Raw genomic sequence first — 7500 nt, forward strand, 5'->3', positions numbered from 1 at the left:
TTGCTGAAGGATTTTCTGTAATCCAGTCAAGGAGAACGTCTGAAAAAAAAGACCATGCCAACAACCATAAGTATCGCTTTATTCTCTGCCATACACTAACACACACGTGCGCACACACGCACACACACACACACACGCACAAAAACACACACACATACATTTATATACACATATGCAGAGAGAGAGAGAGAGAGAGAAATAGCCATAACTCTCGCGTTATTCATTGCTGACAACTTACAGCAAACACACACATGGCTTACAAATCATGCCACACGCACAGTTCAAAATGAGCTTTTTTTAATTAATGGACTCCAGATTAATTAAGTGAGGAGGGCAAGTGCACTCCAGAAAAGAGGGTGGCTGATTTGTTTAATTGCTCAGGGTGATGTTTAATGGTGGGGCTGGACTCAACTTCCGCCAGCGTTCATATATCTTCTAACTCATGCGGCCCACATGGAGAGCCAACATGGCCTCTCGTGATGCCAAGGAGATTGATGTGAGTCTGGGGGTGACAGGCCAGAGCTTCCTGGTGTGTGTGGGACTGTGTACACAAGCTAGACCGGGGCTGCAGGGACCGGCCTGCCAAACACAGAACAGGTACTGTTGGCCACAGGTCGTGGATGTAAGCAGTGTTTTTCCAGCTTAGCAATGAGCCACGGATGGAAGCCGTGGAGTCGTGCGGTGTTTCCTCTGTGACTCGACCAATAACTGGACCTTGAGCTCCCCTTCCTGACACACAGAGGAGATGAGAGGAGAGGAGAGGAGAAGAGGGGATGAGGGAAGAGGAGCGGAGAGAGAGAGAGAGAGAGAAAGAGAGAGAGAGAGGGAGGAGAGAGAGAGGGGGAGACTTCGCTACGGTGGATTAGCATTGCCTGGAGCCTCTCCACCAACAATTAATTCCCAGCAAAAAGGTGTCGGGGAAGAGTGAAGTCACATCTGCAGTGCACAGCACCCCTTTCCTCTGTTTCCATTGGCAAACCACCTGATTTTTTTTGATGTGTCAAACTAATTAATTTTAAATAAAATACACTGGTTATACATAATTTATGCCCTGCCCCCCAAGGCTACTAGTTTTAGATAAATACACAAAGACCGTACTAAATTACGAGCCACTTCGTTTGAAAGAGAGTGTGAAAAAGAGGGGGAGGGGGGGGGGGGGGGGATGTGAAAGTCAAAAATGGACTCTTGCACTTTACAAGCCCTGTCTGTCCAAAGCAAACAAACAGATTTGTGCTTGGCTTGTGTAAAAGAAGCATTAGGGTGTACGTACGCTCAATGGCTCACGCCTGCTCGGAGGCTCAGACAGGGTATCTGCATATCCCCTCCGCTGCATTCCACGTGCGCTACACAATCCTCCTCTGTTCCCCGCGAGCGCGGCTAGCTGTAGGGAGGCGTCATGCCCCCAACAGGCTGCTTATTCAGCGGATAGTTTCTATAAATTGTACGGTACTAGCACACGTTTGATATAAGGGCAGCATAAAGACACACGTAACTTGCGCCTCCATTTTGAAATACTCCACGGTGTGCTGGGTTGAGTGCTTCGCTAGCGTTGTGGACTTTGGCTCTGTGAAAAACATTTTGAAAAATGTCATTTTTTTTTGTTTCTGTACTAACCAATAAGTGAATAAAATTATTTTCCTCTGAAGCTCTCATTTTATAAGTGACTGCTGAAACTCTTCAGTTCACAGATTACAAGGCAAACGTTTCGGTAAACACACAGAAACCTGAAATAAACTTTTACTGCAAATTGTGCCAAGTGGCTGCAGAAAGCCAATAAAGCTGTCATTGGTTGGGTTCGAAATCCATATTTGCTACAAGCGTTTGGCCATTGTTGTCTTTTATTATTACTTTAATGGAGCTGCAGGGTGCCGAGCTCAAAGGAGAGGCTGGAGATGGCTTAGTCAGGGTGTATTCTGGCTCCGAGAGACTCCGGTTTCGCCCCGTCTGGTGATTTGCGTCCGAGCCATAAGCGCTCAGGAGTGGAGGATTTACGATCTTGCACAGTAAAAGGAGGAAAAACACTTTTTAGTGTGGAATGAAAAAAAGAAATTACAGACGGTTGTTGTATGGTTACCAAGAACAACATAGCATTCTCAGGCTCACCACACTGACTCAAAATATATCCCATGCCTCCAAAAGATTTCACTATTATCATAATTTCTGGGATGTGTCTGTGGTTTTTATTTTTCTGTGTCTATGTGTGTGTGTATGTTGAACACATGGTATACATTTTTAAAAGAACTCATTCATTGTGTAATTACAGTCAAGTGTTTGGGTATTGCTCTCGACTTTGAAGTTGGCAACAGACCCAAAGGGGCTGATGGGAAGGTGTTAACTCAAAGAATTATGGGTAAAAATCCATGAATGATGACAGGTGGTCTTGCACCCTTTACGACGTGACCCCTCCTAAGTCTCCCTGACAGCTCCGATTCAGGCTTACAAAAGCCAGTTGATTTCATAAGACATCCCTATGACTGCAGAGGAGAGAGAGAGAGAGAGAGAGAGAGAGAGAGAGAGTGTGTGGTGTGCATACCTTTTTTATGTTCTTATACATTTCCAGTGTGGGCTGTTTGCTTTGGCAACACGGCTTTTCAAACAGTCATCCCTATAGAGCATATTTAAATTTGAATATGAATTTGAAGAGAGAAAGAGACACTCAGGGAGGGAGAGAGAGAGAGAGAGAGAGAGAGAGAAGCTCTTGAAAAAAGGGAGGAGGAGGAGGAGGAGGAGGAGGAGAAGGAGGCGAGCAGGATTGGAGAGGGAGAGTAGAGAGCTACATTCCCAAGCTGGCCGAGCTAATTGCGGTGGATTGGAAGCAGATGTGGGGCCACAGTGACGTGATGGCAGGAGATCTTCAAGGTCCTGATGGTTAGAGGGAGCGGAAAGAGGAGCGCACGGAGACCAAGCGAGACCAGGCCAGCAGGAGTGGTCAACACGGACAGGACTCCACAACACACACACACACACACACACACACACACACTCTCCCTTTCTCTATAGGCCTCGATATGACACTCTCTCTCTCTCTCTCTCCCTCTCCTCGACATGACACACACACACACACACACACACACACTCCCTCTCTCTTTCTCTCCTCACTAGGAATTAGTCAACAAGCCATGCACACCGCACACACTCTCACACACACACTCACTCACTCACTCACACACACAGACACACACACACACACACACACACATACACAGAGAAACACAGACAGACACACACACACACGGTGGTCATGTGTCTGGCACCTCATGCCTGCTCACTGGCTGCCTTTGACAAATGTTACAGGATCACTCCAAACAGCACGTCAGCATGCCGGAGGAATGGCAGCAGCCAGGCCTGTGTCTGGCCACAGGGAGGGAGCGCACAGAGGGACAAACAGGACCGGCACATCTGAACAGCTGGGGCCGGGACCAGAGTATTAGCCCCAGTCTTAGAACCTACTGTAGAATTTGCCCCAGTCTCAGAATTTAGAATGAGAGAATTAGCCTCAGTCTTAGAACTTAGAACCAGAGAGTTAGCCCCAGTTTTAGAACTTAGAACCAGAGAATTAGTCCCAGTCTCAGAATTTAGAAAGGGAGAATTAGCCTCAGTCTCAGAACTTAGAACCAGAGGGCAAATCGCTCATGGGGGCCACATTTATATTTCAGTTATTTTATATATGGACAGTTGAGAAAGAATAAAGAAAGACAGAAAGAAAGAAAGAAAGAGAAAACAAAAGAAAGAGAATAGAAAGAAGCATCCTCCTTGTTTTAAGTGGTTGCGTGGTTGATAGTGCGTTAAGTTTTATGTTCTTTATTTAAAGCAGGTGTCTCAGGATGCTACCTCCTTAAGTGCCTATGGAGATCCCGCTCCGCTTGTTTACCACTGAAGCATGTCTGGCGTGTGTGTGTGTGCCCAAGGTGACCTTGCCCTGGCGAGACTCCGCACAGCGTCTCCGCACCGCCCAACCTGCCCGCGCGCCACCCAGGGGGCACCTCTCGCCGTGACCTTTTTCGGCGGCGAGGTTTCTGGTTCAGTTTCCGAGGGAGGACACCTTGGGTGCCGGCGGCTCGGCGGCGCGGCGGGTGATGAGGGGGAGGAGCGGAGACGAGCTAATCTCTCGCCCGCGGGTGGGAGTGGCGTAATTACGACGGATCCCCGGAGGACGCCCCAAAACTGACAAGACGCTCCGCTCAGCTTGTTACCGGGCCAACCTGGGCCACCGAGCACACACACACACACACACACACACACACACACACACACACACACATGCGTGTGGGTTGGCCTTCTTAGTATTCCCAGTGACCCAGTGGCAAAGCTGCAATCCAAAGTGCTGGAGCACCTGGATCTCAACCTACTTTGGTACTTTGAGCTTGCAGATAGAAATAGATGCAATGGATTGCATGGGGGCACCTTTGGAAATGAGAACTGGAGTGACTAAAATTAGGGCCGAGGCTTCACAAAGGGGGGCATCGATTACCTCAAGTGTGCAGACAAGGTGCAACAGTAGAGGAGGTAATGCACAAGAGCCGCTCTGAAGGAAAACTTCAGTTCAATTTGACCTACACAAGGTCACACGGCGTTGTAAAAGACGACTGACTAGCAACATAGGAAAAGAGAGACTACGTACTGTAAAGTTAAGTTAAAAGTGGAGTTAAATACAGTTGCTGACATTTCACATTTCAGGATAGGAAAACCTTATTTTTGTTTGGTAATATTACTTAATAGGTTGCTTGTACACATGGCAGTCCATATTGGATAAAAGAAAAACAGTTATGGGAACATAACAACTAATATGACACATCTCTGACATTTCCACATGTGTCACATGGCAAGATAGAATATGTATGAAAATGTTCATTTCATTTCATTCATCTCATTAAATTAGTGACCTGCAGTAGAGCATTTGAAAGTCAGGGACTTCTATTGTAGTCTTTTGGGATAAAGAGTAGTCAGATAGCATTAACCTGTAGGTAACCTATTTATAGATTTATAATTACAGATTTATAATAGTATTAAATACAGGTATGCTATTCTAAAACCGTTATGTCTGCAAGACGTCCCTGGACTCTGAGAAGTCTCCTGAAGTGTACCTTTTACAGACGAGACCTCATATCAATCTCTAGCCATGAGGACGTCTCTCTCCAAATGAGAGAAAATGATATTCAGGAAAATGACTTCATTTCTTTGGTCTGAGGTCATGTTTGATTTCGTTCAGTAATTTGAGTGCATATGAGAGACATGAAACAACAGCGCTCGACTTCTGATGTGTTCCTGTAAGTAGGGATAGAGGCCAACGCAGGGTTCAACACAACACACACCATCCATACAGTACGTCTCCCAAGATCATGCAAATTTCACCTCACGTTCAGCTTTTAAATGAAAAAAAAAAAAAAAAAAAAAAAAAAAAACATTTGATTAGAGTCTATACAGTTAGAATAGTTATACTGTAAATATTATGTTTATGTCTGACAGTATAGATAGATAGAGTATTTATTGTCCTTTAAGGATATTCTTTTTTACACATGTCATTGTGGAATGTAAATGACGTGTGGAAAATAATATCCTTTAAGGACAATAAAAACTCTATCTATCTATACTGTGATATATAAACATAATATTTACTAAATGTATTTTTTGAATTTTTGCATTGATGTGGTTTGTTTTATTTTAATTCTTTGCATTTTTTTGATTGTATGTTATCTAGCTGGATTCCATCTATAAAACCAGTGTGACCAGTATAAAGTGGACAGCTGAAATAGCAAGTAAACCCACATCCCAGCACATTTTTTCCCCTTGTAAAAAAATATCTATTCTAACAAACCACTTAAATGTCTTGTGAATTTGTGATTTGTACCAGGTGAGATAGACTTCAAACATCATTTTTAATGTAAACAATATATTTCACCCTTCTTAGCAACAGCGGCTATAAACCTTTCAAAAGTGCAAATCTTTACAGGGCTTTCTTGAAATACATATTTTCCATGTCGTATCACTCCGTTTGAGTAATTCCTTTCTTTTATGGGCCAGAGTGGCCCGACACAGAGGCTCTCGGGGGAGAGTTTTACACGGTGTAATAACATAGCGGGATACGCTGAATAACCTCGCTGTTCCACCTGAGGCTGGGAGTCCTGTGCAGTGCTGGGTGAAACTCTCATATCACACACACACACACACACACACACACGTGATGCAAAACAGCTGCAGCCTAACTGGAGTTGTGTTGTCCCTCCAGCCCAAGAGTGTGTGTGTGTGCTCACCAGCGCGTCCCCTGGCCGTTTCTACTCTTCTCTTCTCTTATCTTTTCTTTTCGCCTCTCTTCTCTTTTCTTCTCCTCTCTTCTCCTCTCCTCTCTTCTTTTCTCCACTCCTCTCTTCTTTTCTCCTCTCTTCTCTTCTCTTTTCTTCTTTGTTGTGCTCGTCTGTCTTAATGTGGCTTTAATCTCTCAGAAAGGGGGATCCGGGATCATTTTTAATTGATGCCCAAATGTGCTGAGGGGTCGAGACGAGACGATCCTGCTTTAAGCCCTCATTATCTGTGCACAGTCTAGTGAAAACAGAGACTCTGATCAAATGAGCAAATACTCTTCAGATTCACTGCAGAGAGCTGCGGCGCTTGGCCCCCGATGGACTCCGTCTCACTGCCCACCAGCGGCCGCAATATTGGGACACTTCTAATGGCCTGTCCCTCACCTGCAGCACTGGAGCAGCTCTCCACTGGCCAGTCTCCTGTTTGAAATGCCCCGGGGACGTGTGTGTGTGTGTGTGTGTGTGTGTGTGTGTGTGTGTGTGTGTGTGTTTGAAAGGTCCCGGGGAAGTGTGTGTGTGTGTGTGTGTGTGTGTGTTTGAAAGGTCCTGTGGAAGTGTGTGTGTGTGTGTGTGTGTGTGTGTGTGTGTGTGTGTGTGTGTGTGTGTGAGTGAGTGAAATGTCCCAGGGAAGCCATAAACAAATGAAGAATGATATCTGACTGAGTCGAGAGAGAGAGAGAGAGAGAGAGAGAGAGAGAGAGAGAGAGAGAGAGAGAGAGAGAGAAGGTCTAATAGCTTACACATTTGTAAGCTTTATTTTATGCAGTATTTTGTGAGGGAAAAAATAATTATTTTTCTATTAAAACATTTAATGTGGTATACGAGAACATGATCAAATATAATGCCAGAACGTTTACACTGTATGCCTTTGTTTAAAAATGGCATGACGCATCTTTGATTATATTCCTGTCGTCATCACTTCACATCAAGTACTTTTTCAAATATTTATTTTATATAATATAATTACCTTGTGCTTTGAAATGTGTCCTGTTCATACTAAAACTGCCATGCTGATATCTGACAGAACGGAAGAATGGAAATGATATAATTTACTACTTCATAAACATACAATTTCAAACATCTTCAGCTCACAACTCATCTTTTTATTATTATTATATTTTAGTTTTATTACATTCTTAGAATTCCTTAAAACACTCTACAGTACAGTAAATATAATGTTAAAATCCCTAAATCACAATTG

The sequence above is a fragment of the Sardina pilchardus genome, chromosome 15 (genome assembly GCF_963854185.1).
Source record: "Sardina pilchardus chromosome 15, fSarPil1.1, whole genome shotgun sequence".
NCBI lineage: Eukaryota > Metazoa > Chordata > Actinopteri > Clupeiformes > Clupeidae > Sardina > Sardina pilchardus.